The 17,146-nt window shown below is 40.0% G+C and overlaps 1 pseudogene; it reads left to right on the top strand.

Annotated features, from left to right (window-relative positions):
- Positions 1 to 7,424: 7,424 nt before the first annotated feature.
- Positions 7,425 to 14,300, top strand: LOC149205768 (putative potassium transporter 12; annotated as a pseudogene).
- The last annotated feature ends 2,846 nt before the right edge of the window (positions 14,301 to 17,146 follow it).

The raw sequence follows: 17,146 nt of genomic DNA, 5'->3' as shown, positions 1-17,146 counted from the left end.
GTTGAAGCTGGCTTTGGGATTTATCGATCAATGAAATCCTTCAAGCCATTGTCTTCTAATACAACCTCCATTCTATCTTTCCATGCTATGTAATTCGAGCTACCTTTCAAGGCATACTTGAGTCTCAAGCCATAGAACGCCATTGGCCAACCTTGAAGTATGATATGAATTCGATTTGCACCTACAACCCCAAACTTCAAACTTCGAATTCTTTTCTCAGTATACTATTCATAGCTCCGATATCCTATAGAAAATTTCTACAAATCTAGCTCTAATATCATGTAGAAAATTTTTTACAAATCTCGCTCTGATACCATGTAGAAAATTTGTATGTAGGTTAACCCGATAATGCAATATAAATCAAAGCAGAATACTATAACCTACTTCTACTATCAATTTTCGGAAGCTTAAAGATCGAGCTTAACAATATAACCAGAAGAAGAAGAATCAATGCACAATACACATGAGAATACTTTGGGGAAAGCCTCAGTTAAAAAACCCCACTATCTGTATTATCATACAAGGTGGAAATACATAGGAATTATACAAAGCCTTAGCTCTCACAGCGAGCTAGCTCTCAGTACAATCCTCACAGATGCTCATAGGCAATCTTGGCTTCTCACAAGCCTTCCTCTTTGCTCTCCAAGCTCCTATTTCCTTGCGTTGTTCCTCTGGGATGATTCACCTTCAACCAAGTGGAACACTCTGATCTCACACACTGTCAGAACTGCGGAGTCCTCAAGGAATGATACCTTGACTACATGCATGAGTTTTCTTTATAAGAAAACACATGCAACTGATAGTACACTATCCTTGTCTTTAATCTCAATTTTCTCATAATAGACATGCATGAGTTTCAGATGAGGCAATCTTCAGTTAACTAGAGTACACTTGAGTGCATGCATGCATCAACTAACTATTAACTCTCTATTAGTCCTCAAACAGTTTGGAACTAATGTAACTGGACTTAACTCAATAAACTAAGTTAAATAATTACAACTCAAATATAACTCAGTGTTATCTCCTTAATTTAAGGGATAACTCTTGCATGACTTCAGAAAGACTTCTAACTTGAATTTCTCCAACTAATTAAGTCAAAGTAACTTAATTAATTATTTCCAAGTATCTGTTAAGACTAAATTCAATTTTAATTCACAATTTAATTCAAGGACAAATTAAATTGGAATATTCTTGTTGCCACATTTCAACACTTCTCCTTGTATTTTGGATTTAAGCGGTAAGGCCTCTGCTTAACTAGCTTCGCGTCGGGTTTTAACGTGATCCTCATCATTCCTAAATCTCCGATGATTCCCTTTAACTCTGTAAACTTGGTCAGGAATGAGTCCTGGTACTTGCTGAGTAACTCAGCGACCTTATCCACCGTCGCGTCGTCCTAGTAGTTGCTGAGCGTTGCAAACTTAGGTTCGGCCTCCGTACCAATGTTCACCTGCTTAGTCTTCACCGGCGCGGTTATGTCAGGGTTCTCAATCTGTGGTCCCTGAACCTCACGGTGGCCTTCCGTCTCTGGAATGTTAATTTTCCGCGGATCGTCGTCTTTCTTCTTCAGCAATTACATTATAACATTCCAGCGTGCAACTCAGCTGAGTAGCCCATTCAGGCTGAATCGATTCTACCGACTCCTCTGGTATCCTAAAGATAGTTGATTTTACCTCTTGTAACGCTTCATCAATGTTGTCCCACCATCTATCCTCAAAAATGAAGGTCATCATGAACCCTTTGCGCAGGATATCCCATTCACTTGTCCCATGGCAAAGCTCTGTCTCTATATACCAATTCATGGGTATAACATCTAGCGTATGACAGAACAGGTGCACCCACTCAGGTTGTGGCTTCTCTCCATAAACCTTCATCCACTTGGTCAGATGTGCGCGTGGATCATCCCGTCCATCATACTTGTCTGTTAGTCGCATCTTAGGCTTCCCAAACTGTGTGCGCATCATCCTTCTACATTCTCACCAGTCCTCAAAGCTCCCTTTGTGCGTACCCCACCACCTCGCGGGCATAGCGCGCAATACGTAATTCAAGGCCTAGAACCATTGCTTTTCCGACACCTCCCTTTCAAACTTATCTAGGAAAGTATCTACCTCACTTAACCCATCATAAGTAGGTAGATCCCTCACTTATGTTGATACGCAACGCAACAATCTTGTCATCATATTACAATTCAGCATGGTTACCTCGTGTAATCGGTTCTGCCATCGCTCTATCTCATCAGAATCTGACGTACAGGTGCTTTCGCACTCCCAGGAGATCCGTCCGTCCCGGTGGGATTTACCCAATCTTTCTCTCGTACGGTTATTTTATAGATGCAGTCCAAATCATCATCACTTTCATAATCGCGCACCAGCTCTGTATAGCACGATCCTTCCACAGGATCCAAAGGTATAACTACGTGCAGAGACTTCTTTTCAAAAATCATCTTGCGCTTCTTCAGATTAATCACCCCGTTCATGTCAGTGGCCCAATCAATTCCTAAGAGCGCAGGGTAGGGATTGTTGTCATCAAAAATATCTATTACTTCAAAGTCTGCTAGCGCAATCGCTCCCTCAATATCCATAGTGATTCCCTGCAATCACCCCATAGGTATTATATTCTACCAATTCGCCATTCGCAGCTGAATAAGAGACCATTGCAACATATGCCTCCCCATGCGCTCCCATGTCTGCTTCGGTAGAAAATTTGCGTCCGATCCTAAATCCATAATTACTTGGTCCATCTCATATTCTCCAATCTGCGTGGTTAACCTCATTTCTCTTCCCGTCCTTGTCTTATGCTTTCCAATCTTCCAGACTACGTGCGGTTCTCCCGGTGCATTCCCAGTGCATATGTTAATGAGTTCTTGTAGTCCCTTTACAACCTTACTATCGCGCAATAGCTTCATGCATGTTTCTAGGAACGTCGTAAGCATAGATGGGTCCATTTCCGACTCTGGTCTATCTTTTCTTCCTGAAGTGGAGGCATCAGCGAAGTTCTTCTTAGCTTCCATGAAGGTTTCCTTAGCGCGCTCCAAATCAAACTCTACTTCTTTCGTCAGAGCCTTGCGAACCCAAGTACTATCTTCGAGTTGTTTGCCTTTATCATCTCCCGTCACAATTCCAATTTAGAGCACAATGTTCACATTTGGATCTTCCTCGTGCGGCTCAAACTTCATCATCTGCAGGTTTTGAATCGGGGGAGGTGGTAGTGCTCCCTTGTCGTGTATCCTAGCTATCAACATAGGACAATCTTCTATCTCATGATCAAACAAGGTACAGTACAGACATGATGGACACGTTGGGTTCGTACAATCACGGGCATAATGTCTTGGCCCTCCGCAATCGTAACATATCAGTTGTCCGCGACCTCTTCTAGGTCTTACACCTCGGCCTCGTCCACACCCCTGAAATCCTGTTCGCGCCACTCCTACGTTTTGGTCTAGGGGTCGCGTTTCGACCTAAACCCTGTAGGTGGGAGTTCTATCCATCATCAACTCATAACTCCTACAAGTGCGCTCATCATGTCCCATCGACCTACAAAAATTACAAAACAATTGTTGCGAATTTTGAGTATACTTTTGTAACAAATGGCAGTTGTCTGTAGCGTGTTTTCCTCTTATTTGACAAATAGCGCACCACAAAGCAGGCACTGCGCCAATTCCTGCTTGTGCCTTATGTCTTAATGGCATCGGTCCTCCTCCCGCAAGTTTATTTGCAAACATTGGGAAATGGTCCTTATCATGACTCTGGCCCTTGCAGTTTACTCACCATACCTCTTCGCACTTCCGAGCAAGATGTCATGTCATGTTTCAGACTCTGCATCTCAAGGCATAAGTTTTTCAACTGCACGTGGATTTGCTGAACTCCCAAGTTAGGATCCTGCATCGGGGTCTCATGCAGCGTCATCGCGATATCTAAGGCCTCTGCCTAAGTCGTTAACTTCTGCTGTGATAGCGCACTCCTTAAATGTGGTGTTAACAATGCTACAAACCATTCGTGATGTTGTCCATTCGTCAGATTCATATTAGCTTCGTGAATTGTAGACTTCAACCTCTAATCCAACTCCCAAGGAGTCTCACCTGGTAGCATTGTGATTTCTTTGAATCCAATGATCGACCGCGCTTCTGACTTTGGCCTACTAAATTCCCTGTTTAGCACTACTTGGATATCCGCGATTCCCGCATTTGGATTATCATTGGAGTGCTTAATATACCAGGTTAGCGCGCGATCCTGCAACGCACTAACCAGTGTCGCTTTCTTTATATTGTCATCTGTAACTCCTTGCGCTTCCCATACGACTTTTATGACGAACCAAAATTGGTTCGGATCCTCATTTCCTACTCCCTTGAACACAGGCAACTTTATCGTGCTTGCCATATTGACTCGTGGTGGTGGCGGAGGTGGTACGGGTGAAGATGGAGGTGAAGGCGGTGAAGTTGGTGGCGGTGGTATGCACGGAATTCTTTGCCTTATCAGATGGATCTTACTTCGCAGAGAGACCTTCGCGAGCTCTTCCTCGTCCCCTCGCGGAGGTGAAATCAAGGGCTATTCTCTGGTCCCTTACTTCATTTCTGTAGGTTTTTCCGCTTCGTGTAACTCCGAACATCAAGGTAATTGCATAACCCTCTTTTCAAACAGTAGCATTTTAATCCAAGTATTTAGAGACTTTATGTACTTACCTCGCAGTGTTTTGAGAAAGCATCACTCTGTCTCGCTATCGCTGACTGAAGTATCTACCGCGAATTCAGTAATGAATCCTCCTATAATTTGATCGAGCCAGTGATCAACAACGTGCGCGATCTTATCCTACAATGCTTCCAATTTGCGCACCAACTCTGGGGTCCACACAATAGGACCATCGAGCTTCCACCTTCCTTCGCTATTTTCTAGCTTCGTGATCCACTTGTACAACTCAGTAGGGAAAGATGCGAAAAATATCTCATGGATTTCTGTGTACAGGTAGCAATATAACCACTCTTATTTTTTCAGTCGCGGATTCTTGTTCTCTTGTGCCACAAACTCGTGAATCCTCCTATCTAACCAACCTTGAATTTCCTTCTTAGTTGGATTCCAATGATACGACATCATACATCTCTATGCAGATTCCGATCCTAGCAACGAAACCATTTTTTGGCTTGAGGGGGCCTAACCCAGGTTCGGAGTTAATTAGCCAAACAAATCCCTACACTACTGGCCCTTTTGGCAACAACCCGCACAAAGCGGACTGAGGTCTCACTCGAAGCAGTATGGGGGTATGTTGGAACCAAGTTTCCGCATGCTAGAGATGTCTGAGGGGTCGATTTAGTCCAACTGTGAATGGATTTGTGTAGGTCACTTTGTGCACTGCCCTGACCAACAAGGCCTTCGCGATCTGTGATAATCGCCTTCGCGCAGCCCTAACCAGGGGCTGAGGAGCTTTCGCGTTGCTAAGGCAACGATCTGCGCTATTTCCCCAAGTTACACCACAGATCTTACTTATCTTCTTATAACTATTAGTTAATTTCACATAAGCAGATACTTCATCTTATATTCACTTAATCAACACAATCATATATGTTCGCACATCATATAAATAGTAGGAATGTAATTTATACCCAATACATTCAATGCAGAAAACAATGAATAAACACACAGGGATGGTATAAAACTTCTCTTTATTAATACTTCAATTAGTTACAGACTCATCCTGCCCTGCGCACTCAGCTACAGACTACTAGGCCTCTACGCACTCAGCTGCAGAGCCTTCCCCTACTCTATGACCCAAAAACTCGACTCTACACTTCAGACAAGACTCAATTCTTCATCATTTTTCTTTCTATTTCTATTGCTCACTTACAACTTAGAGCCTCGCTCTATTTATACAATCCCATGGTCTCGCGGACCATGGGTAGATCTCTAAAGCCGACATTATATTACAAAAATGAGGGCGGACAACCCTATGACTCATTTACAAGTTCGCACTCCGCACCCACAAAACGCAGAGTCTTTACATTGGATTTAGTCAAAATATGGGCTTTAAGCCCCAAAACTTCCCTTGGGGGATCCCGCGCCCAACATATTTTATGATATAGGAGATTGATTTAAGTGATGTTTTGGGTTGGGAGAGGTTAGCTTTAAAAAAAAATCTTAACAATTTTAAAGTCTAATTTTGACAATTCAACATAATTTGGCTTTGCATAATAAAAAAAAAAATTAAGAAATTTTATTTCATATATAATCTTATTCATAACATGTTAATGGTTTATTCATATAGTTAAAAAAGGTTCATATTTATAGGAAATTTCAAAATGATAATTTTAAGAGTGTTTAAATCTAAAAGGCGAGGGAATAGTTTGAGATATGGTAGCACACACTATCCCATCATTGTGAGTTTTTAATACCATGTTTGTTAACTAGTGAGAAAAAATCACATGGAGAGAACATAAATTAGAGTATTGAAAAAAATGTTAGAAAAAAAACTAAATGTAGAGAATATAAATGAAAAGATTAACAAAATATGTGAGAGAAAAACATAAAACAAATGTTATATGATTGACAAAATTTGTGGGAAAAATTACTAATGCAAATGTTATATACTTTTAGATTTTGTATTCGTAATTTAACTAGAAAAAAAAATAAAAACACTCCAAGAGGAATGGCTAATTTCTTTGCAGATATTTCCTAGTCTCTAAAGCCATCACTTATATTTTATTAATTTATAAATAGATAAACAAGTAACACTTTAACTTGTAAATTGTTACACAATTAACACAATTAATGTTATATAAAAAGGGCTAAACTTTTATCTATGATTTAGCATTAATGTTTTAACATGGTCTATGATGAAGCCATTATCACCTAAATCAATTTAAACTATTTATGATATAATATTCAATAATCCAACAAAACTACAATGAACATCTTCCACAAGCTTATCATCTTTATAACATATATTGCTCCTGCTAAGATTCAAGTGTGTCGATTTTGTTTCATAACTACTCGTTATCACTCTGTATAATTGTATTGGTATTAACGTGACCTCAGAGAATTTTTTTGATGGAAGAATGGGAAAACCGCTCTGATCGAAGGATGGTAACATATTCATAGAAACCATTGGAAAAAATCATTTGGGTATAAGGATTTTCAGGATTTCAATGGAAATCTGGATGTTGGATAAATTGTTACGATATGGGTCGAAGAGATTGAGCTCTTTCTTTTGCTGGGTTGTGGTATTTGAATGCAGGAGTTGTTTTCGTGGATGATAAAATTATGAGATTGAGCTCCTGCTTTTGCTGGATTGTGATCTTTGAATGCAGAAATTGCTTCTTTGGATGATAAACTTGTGTTTTTTTTATAAAAAGTTGTGGGGATTCTCCTATGTTTTTATTAATTTCTCTTTTGCATATCGTTCTTGTCATTGTCAACCCCATTATCATATCAATGTTTGGGATGGATGAGCAAGATAGGGATGGGATCAGTGAGGGCTCACTGTTTTTGTTGTCATCAGAGTCCAGGTGGGTTGATGGCAATAAAATGGAAGGGGAATCCCCAAGGTGGTTTGTTGACGATGATCAGGCTAGACACAAAATGAGGCGTAGGATCATTCGGAAGACCAAGAGAGTGGATTCCTTTGATGTGGATGCCATTGAGGTGCCTGGTGTTCACAAGGGCCATGACAAGGACCTTTCATTAGGACGGACGCTCGGCTTGGCATTCCAAACACTTGGAGTGGTCTATGGTGATGTGGGTACCAAACCCTTGTATGTTTTCACCAGTGTATTCATCCAAGCTCGTATCAAAGAAGATGAAGATGTTTTGGGTGCATTATCTTTAGTGACGTACACAATAGCCCTCATCCCTTTGGCTAAATATGTGTTCATTGTGCTCAAAGCCAATGAACAATGGTGAAGGGGGGACATTTTCCTTGTACTCTTTGATTTGCAGATATGCAAAGGTCAATCTTCTCCCCAACCAATAACCATCGGACGAAAAAATTTCTAGTTTCAAGTTCAAGTTTCCCACCCCGGAACTAGAAAGATCATTAAGAATCAAAGAAATCCTTCAGATAAGTACAAAATTGAAGACCCTACTGCTACTTTTGGTTCTCATGGGTACTTCCATGGTAATTGGGGATGGCATACTTACACCTGCAATATCAGTCATGTCTACAATGAGTGGCGTGCAAGATGAAATATATAGCTTTACGAAAGACACAGTGGTCATTGTCTCAATCATATTCCTGGTGATCTTGTTCAGCATGTTAGCGCTCGAATTTGGCCTCAGGTTGAAGAAGGCAAAATCCAAGGCAACATCAAACCACTTAGCCTCGTAGCTAGCCCTATGAGGACAGGAGAGGGCTCTCTCCGGGTCTATCTCGGCAAAAGGTCTTCAAAGGGCTGAGATGACCAATAAAGAACACTGATTTTAGGCTAGTAAACTGATAGGGAAAGTTTGATTTCAAATTTTTAGGGTTTTGTTGGAAAACTGAGCACGACAATTTTGGGTGCGGGGATGAGACACAGTTTTTGCAGAGGTCTTTTTGGGGCAAGGTAGGAGATTGTCTTGATGCCTTTGAAGGAATTGAATGGATAGGTATGACTGGTGAGGAGCTAAGGAGAGCAAGAAACCATCAGGAGTTCTCCTTAAACAGATGAAAACATAGATATTAAGCAAACTTAAAGGCAAAGCATAGAAACCATGAATTCTACCTTAACACTTCATTTACTTAATTTTCAGAAGAGAAGAGTAGGAAAATGATACACATAACAAACTTACAAGCACATGAGAGAAACACACCATCAACACAAATCACCACAGGAATCCCAAATAGTGCTGCAAAACCCTGGTCTTTCCTTTTCCAAAATTGCAGAGATACAAAGAGTAATACAGTCTAAGCTTATCCCTCAAGAGTCCAACCATGAAAATGACTAAGAAAATACATAATATAGGCAAGCTAACACATTCCCTTGCCTCTAGGGGTCGAGCTCATCATCCTAGGAGCTGTTTCAACCAATTCTAAACTGAGCACTACAATCTAGGCAATCAAAACAACTTGCCTCTATAAGTTAGGAAACCAATTCATTCATTAATTTTTTTCTATTTTATGAATGAATCTTCTAGAATAGGTAAAAAAGTGTCATGTCATCATGAAAATACATTAGTTACATCAAAGAGGGTGAAAAATCCCATGAAAATTAAAAACTAGTCAAAAGTTGCGTTGTCTTGAGCTGTAGATGAAAAACTGGCAAATTTCCCTGATGCGTGGCGCGCCATTTCTCAACGTGTAGCGCGCCTTTGAAACCACTTTTGGGGCACTTTCTGGCATCCAAATGAGGCTCAAGTGGGCTTTTTGGAAATGTATGGATGTCTACTCTCCATCCCAAGTGGAATTTCTCAATTTGGTGCCCATTTTCCCCTCCAAAAATGCAATCTCCCAAGACTGCTTCCTGTGTGTCCAAAAAGTGGCAGAAGGTCATTTTTTGCTTGTTTTTTGACCTTTTGGGGGCCCAAACCTCAATGAAATGTCTTGGCAGTGGCTGAGAAAGTGTAATTTGTCATGAAAAATCCAAAAATGCAGAGTTTTTGTGAAATGGACCTCCCCATCTTCAGGGTAGCGCGCAGCGCGCTACGCATTGAGAGCAAAAACCTGTTTTTAGCAAAAAAAAATTCAAAATTGACCAAAATTGCTCCAAATTTTCTGAATTTTGAGCTAGGGGTGTATCATTGAGCGCCATGCTCCTTCAAGGAGGCTTCAACCAAAATCTGAAGTGGATCGGGCCTTTTCCTCCGTTTTAGTGCCTTGGCCAATCGTCCTTTGAGTACCTTCATTTTCGCTTTGCACACATGCATGTGGGCCCAATAATGATTCTTCATGTGGCGGAGCATATCTTTGTCCCTGTTTGCCTTGGCTAGCAACTTCTCTAAATGAGTGTTCACCTGAATGAGCATAGACCCTTGCTCAATAGGTGTCAAATCACCGGGTCTCTTGCGAGCCAAGTTCCGGTCTTCTCAGATCCTCCGCAACTCATCAAGAGTGTGTTCATCCTCTAACTATTTGTTGTGCTGCTCTAAGTAGTTGATTGTCCAATTTTCCATTTCCAACTTCTGCTACAACAAGTGATTTTCAGCCTTTTGTGCTGAATGATCTCCTTTAGCTCCGAGCTAGGAGAACTGATGTCAAGGTCAATGATGTCTATGTCCGGATCACCTGATGGTCCCTCATCAATCATGGGCTGCTTGCCTCTCTACTGTACCTGTGCTGTTGTCGAAAGCGAGGCCCCTTACACCTGATGTGGAGATAAAACTCGCTATGCTGATGAAGAAGGCGAGACCCCTTCCACCTGGTGTGGAGATAATACTCGCTGTGCAGATGCAAATAAGGCCCTGTGGCCTCTCTGATATGTAACACATGCTGGAGTGCTGACATGCTCGGGCTCTGGAATGTGAAACTGATGTGAAGGCCCTCCCTCATCATGGACAATCTCAGGGGGTGGCTGTGGCACCGTGAAGAAGTCGCGAGAGATGAAATCCTCCCAAGCAATACCCTGCCGTGCCAACTGATGCATCACTATGATCTCGATCAGTGCATAATGATATATACTCTTGTGTTGCTGTGCGGGGTTCTTCCTTTGCACTAAGGGCACCATCCTCTCTATATTTCGGCACATGAAAAATGGGATGTTCATCATTCGTACCCGAGTGAAATGCATCAACAAACGGATATGGTACGAATATAAATGTGAAAATCTACCCTCACAAGTGAAATAACGCATAATGAGCCTCATCAAGGGTGCATACTCATCCCTTAGGAATCTGAAGGGAAAAACAGCAGTTAGGTGTCTCATACACCCGAGTTTGATATATGGTTGATAATGAAATCTGTCTAGCTGTTGGCGCTTGTTCCACTCCTCCCCAACATTTGGTATCCCGGTGGCTTGAGCAACAATTTCGGGTGATAGGGTGAAATCCACTCCTGTAAGGTTCACATGACCATTGTGTAAATGTAGGACAAACGAGCGGACTAGTTCTCTGTGATGTTGAATTTGTGAGATCCGCTCACAATATCCAAAGCATGATTGATACTGAAAACATGTCATTGCAAGTGGACAAGCTTGCAAATGAGCCAAAGAAGTGGGCTCCTCCCTGACATGCCGACCACCTTTACCACCCTTGTGATGCCTCCTTGGCACTTCTACCTCCGGTGTTGAATCACTGTCATAACTCTGCTCATAATCTGATTCGGTTTTTGACATGGTTTTGAAGGCAAGATGGCTGAAATGTATTGCTGACTTTGCACCCAATTAACTGTTGTTTGACTTTTTCAAATGCTGTCACCAAGGGGACATAAATACAAGGGGATTGTTAGGGATAGGGGAACATGAGGGAATTAGGGACAATAAACAAAAACAAGGAATTTAGGGAAGGCAACATGGGAAATCATAATATTGTGGGACTTTAAGGTGGAAGTAGGGTTTGGGAATTTAGTAGGTTTTAAGGATTTTAGAGAGGAAGATTATAAAATTTTATGGGAAAATTTGAAGGAGAATGTTGATGAAGATGAGGGAAAAGAGGGATCAAAAATGGGCAACCTTGGACAGCAAAATATTTTGAAACCCTAGCACCATTAAGTCTTTAAATCTTCCACAACAACGTAGGGTTTTGACTTCTCATTTTCATGGCATTTTAACATATTAATTTCTCATTCATCTTGCAAAACCAAAACTAGCCATGGAGGAGAGGCCTACCTGAAATTTGCTTGAGAGAAAAGAGGATTTGGTAGCTTGCTGGCAGTTTATTGGGCGAAAAACCTAACGCGTAGCGCACCTTGCCCAACGTGTAGCGCCCCTCTGATGCGTAGCGCCTGAACAAAATTACACTGAGAAAATCGCGCTGATGCATAGCGCGCCCACCCTGATGCGTAGCGCGCCCCTGAAACTGCCCAATTTGCTCAATGACTCTTGAAATCGCCTTTGCAAGGATTCACTTGGCTTGTGAGAGGCAAATGAGTTGCTAATGAAGAGTGATGTGCTTTTATAGGCTCCCTTTTGATTTTTATTTGCCCAAAACCCACTTTATAATGTTTGAGTGTTGACACTTTTTGAATTAATTGGCTCTGACTTCTGGTTTCCTTTCTTTGAAAAAAAATTGGTTGAAATGATGATTTCTTCTGAAAATTTTTGCAGGGATAGCTTCTAAGATGCTTTGGCAAAGGAGACCAAGGCTGCGCTTCAACATTTGGAGAATTTGAAATTTTGACAATTTTTACAAAAACGAGATAATGACCTTTGTTTTTCAAAAACAGAGTTTTGAAAACAAGGTGAAAATTTAGTTGTACAATAGTGAGAATTATTGAAATGATGCTTTATGAAGGAAATCCCTCTGGCCTGCTGGTACTTTATGACCTCTCGAGACAAAAATTGACTCAACCCTAGACCTAAGACCTCGAAAGTTAAAACAAGATGAATGACCCTTTGAAGATTTTATTTACTTAAGCAAACCTGAACCAGTAGTGCCAAACAAGAGGGGAATAAAAGACACAAACTCCTCTACCAGAGTTATGGCATGCCTAATGGAATGCAACATGATCACACTGATGGGACACCTAATCATGGAATGCAAAGAGCTTTGATCTCTGGTGGAGGGCTACTAGACCGACTCTAACACAGCATACAACATTTTGGTACAAGAAAATTAGGCATGACATTTGCTCCGGCACTCATGATATGGTTTTTCTATCTTGGTTCTATTGGACTTTACAATATTATTTCACATGACATGACAGTTTTAAGGGCATTCAATCTGGTTTATATCTATTATTTTTTCAATAGGAACACCATCAAAGCATGGATGTCCCGAGGAGGTTGCGTGTTGTGCATAACAAGAGCTGAAGCTATGTTTGTTGATTTGGGTCACTTCTCAGTAAGATTCATACATATAGCTTCACATGTGTAGTATTCCCATGCCTACTATTGGCTTACATGGGTCAAGTTGCATATCTTATGAAGCATCCCTTTGTGGTGGAGAAGGTATTCTATGCTTCAATTCCAAATGGTCTTTTCTGGCCAGTCTTCGTGATAGCTACTGTTGTTGCTGTGATTGCAAGCCAGGCAATGATCTCGACAAAATTTTCATGTATTAAAATGTCCATGGCCCTAGGATTCTTTCCCAGATTGAAAATTATTCACACATCCTGACGGTTCATGGGTCAGATTTACATTCTTATCATCAACTGGTTCCTAATGATAATGTGTGTCTTGGTATGTGCTTGTTTTAGGAGCACCACCGAGATATCAAATGCATATCGCATTGCAGAGGTAGGGATGATGATGGTGACTACAAGCCTAGTGACTCTTGTCATGGTTCTTATATGGGCAAAAAATATATTCCTTGCGATTGGCTTTCCTGTTCTATTTGGATCAATTGAACTGACTTATTTTTCTGCAGTTTTGATGAAAGTGGGGGAAAATGGTTGGCTTCCAATGTTTTTTTCCCACCTCCTTCCTTCTTGTGATGTACATTTGGAACTATGGAAGTGTTCTAAAGTATCAAAGTGAAGTGAGGAAAAAGGTGTCAATGGATTTGATGTTAGAATTAGGATCCAAACTTGGGACACTCTGAGTCCCAGGAATTGGGTTAGTTTATAGTGAACTTGTTCGTGGAGTACCTGCAGTTTTTGGGCAGTTTTTAACAAGCCTTCCAGCAATACATTCGATCATCGTATTTGTTTGTATAAAGTATGTACCAATTCCTATTGTGCCACAAGATGAGATTTTTCTCTTTAGGAGAATTTGTCCAAGGGACTATAACATGTTTCGATGTGTGGCTAGATATGGGTACAAAGACATTCGCAAGGAACATTATGAGGCCTTTGAACAATTACTTATTGAAAGCCTTGATAAGTTTCTTCGAAAGGAGGCTTTAGAACTTGCCCTTGAGAATGAGAGTATCAATGTAGACTCGGACGATGAATCAGTCGATTCTAAAGGAGTAGGACCTTCAAATGGTTTCACTGACTCCCTTAGGACACCCCTGATGGTAGACCAGAGACACACACAATATTGTGCCCCATCAAGGTGTCTATCTGGAGCTAGCACATCATTAGGACTACCCAAAAGTGTTATGTCTGCAGATGAAGATCCAAGTCTTGAGTATGATCTTTCATATCTGCGCGAAGCTAAAGAATCAGGAGTTGTATATCTTGTTGGTCACGTAGATGTCAAGGCTAGAAAGAATTCATGGTTTCTTAAGAAATTGGTTATAAACCACTTCTATGCTTTCATGAGGGCAAACTCAAACCTTAGTGTGCCTCATACCAATCTCTTGTAGGTTAGCATGGCATATACTGTCTGACTTGAAGGTTTCCATGAATCAGATATGCTGAATGTTTTTCGAGGACCAAGTCACAACATCAATATGGTCATGGATAACAAATATTTCCTTGAAGGTGGCGGAGATGAAGTGAATTTTAATGTGAAGTTAATAATCATAAGTTTTGTTGTCAACCAAGATCTTCATTACTTAGCCCTTTATTTTGTTTGATAGAGAACGATAGCCATTCCTACAATTAATCACTGATATTTATGAACAGAGACACCAATATTTTTCAATGAAGGTGATAGGTGGTATTTTATATGCCCAGTTAAGCCTATGATAAGCCATGTTTTCTACATAGGGAAGTTATACTATGTTATATCCATGAAAATGAGAGGAAGATGACATTGCATGTTTCCTCGTATAGCTAACATATATTACTTCAACTACCTCATTCATTACATCATCGCTCAATAAATTTGGATGCTTCTCCACCTCATTCATTACATCATTGCTTAAGAACCTTGGTTGCTTCTCCATTTTTTTGACATCATGTATTGCTTATGTTGTTGATGGAGGTTTTACACTAGGTTTTTCAACATTGAGCTTACTAGTACGAATTATTTGGTAGGGAAACTCAATTTCCACAACTTTTTGCCCCACCATGGAGTTAGTTTAGGGATCAAATATTGTGCAAAAGTAATGTATCCAACTTTTGGAGCATAACCACTAGAGAGGATAGGGGACCATATAAACTGGTCTGCATGATCCAGTGGGAAGATAAAAGCATTTGAAGGGGTCTGATAGAAAAATCCCAAACATGCACAAAGTCATGATTTAGCTTTAAGTTCCTATTTTGGAGCCAGAGTGTGTGTCATGAAACACAATGATGTCTCATAACTTGATTTTGAAAGAAGAATCCATCTTTATTAAGTCTCTAAATAAGAACATGAGGGAGAAGATGTCAGTTATGACACCCTATCCAAGAGTCATTACCTACGAAAACTCGAGAGCCATTCCCAATTTTCCAAATCAGCCATCTACCTATGAGAAGAAAGGCGTGGTTAATGGCCTTCCAAGCCATTAGACGAATTTTTTCTCCTAATCTCTTATAAAATTCGTTGTAGAGATCTAACAGACATAGTTGTTAACTCACATTAATGAATTTGTAGGGTCCACTTTCTTCTACTTGGTCCTCCAATTGCGCCCATGATACATGGCCACATTCCAATCTTCATGGACTTAGAATGATCAATGGTGATGAGGGAACTAAAATCCAACCATTGTTGTTGATCATTGTGAGATGAGCGAGTGAGGGGCGAGGAAGAGGAACCAAACAGAGTGATTCGGGTGATTCAGGAAATTGATATTTTTAAAGTCCAGGTACTTTGGGAATTCTGGGTTGTTTGAGACAAAGTACAAGCATCGCCACACTAACTGGCCAAAGCTTATTTGAAAGGATAGGTGTAACTGGCATGGCATTGAAGGAATAAATTATGTTTGGCGGTCATAGCCATATACAATTGAGACCAAATGCCAGCATGATGCGTTAACCAAGTTGGTTTAGTTCCCTGATAAGATATTCTTGAAATATCTTTGTCAATTCAACATCTTTATTAATAAATGGTTTTCATTATTAATATAACTTTTCTTTTGTGATCCTTAATTGTTGAGAGCATGACAAGAAGATTGATATGGTAGAGAACAAAATAGAAATAAGAAATAAGAATAATTTCATTAATATAACCCACTTTCTTTTGTCTGATAATGACGTGATGTGAATTTTAGGAAAAAAAAGTGAGGGACAGTTGCTTTTATTTTAATGTTCCACCTAATTTTAAATGAGATACTTGGTTTTCAAAGTGAGGGACAATTTTTTTATTTTAGTGAGGATTTTATTTTAATATTCCATCTAATTTTAAATGAGATATTTGGTTTTCGACAAAGCTGTCTTATTCTTTTTGCACATAGCAGTGGCAATAGTAATTTTCTTCCCTTTTTTAAATACTACATATGCACATATTGTTGAAAATTTCAGATCTATGTTGCAAGACTTTTTACAAAATGTAAATAGGTAACAAAAATGAGATCAGAATTTGTTCCTTGAATCTGAAAAAATAACAGTCAGAATATAATATATAAAACAATTTAGATGAATTGTTACCACCAAAATGTCAAGCATTGAATGCCACCAAGGAAGGGGTTCCATTTCAATGTCATACTAGTGACTGTTGCAATAAACAGTGTCTTCCTGTGTTTCCAAAAGTGATAGAATAACTGACGCTACATTTCAACTGACATTCATAATTGTTCCACCTGATAGACCATAGAAAATTCTCCTGTTCGAGGGAATTCCTCTCGTCAACTTCTTGCATTTTATTTTTTCAAACAACAATGGTGTTATTTGTGGAAGGAAAGTTCCTCTCGTCAACTTCTTGCATTTAAACCAAAATGGTTGGCAATAAAGTGCAGGCCCTGAATAACTTTCATGTGTGTTAAACATATAGGTTGCTTGATATCTTTTTTAAAATCATCCCACTGGGACTCCATCCAACACCTGGTGGAAAAGGGTTTCCAACGATTTTTCTCATCTCAATGTTCTCTGGGAAGTGAACCATTGGCATTATAAAGCTATCTATACAAAAATGAATGTTATAAAGCTATCTATACAAAAATATTACATTCATTGTTACTTCATGTAAACCATGACTAGAAAGCTATGGCCAAGATGTTCTTAATCCTTTTAAGAGTTATCAGCAAAATGACGGTACTTCTCTAGCCTTGGTAATGATCACAACTTACAAATGAGGTTGTGGATTCATGTCCTTTGGAACAAGTTGGCTATGGAGCATTTTCTATTA

The sequence above is a fragment of the Pinus tabuliformis genome, chromosome 1_2 (genome assembly GCF_031772625.1).
Source record: "Pinus tabuliformis cultivar Carrire ecotype Pingquan chromosome 1_2, CPIR1, whole genome shotgun sequence".
NCBI lineage: Eukaryota > Viridiplantae > Streptophyta > Pinopsida > Pinales > Pinaceae > Pinus > Pinus tabuliformis.
This window is presented reverse-complemented; position numbering and strand designations above follow the sequence as displayed.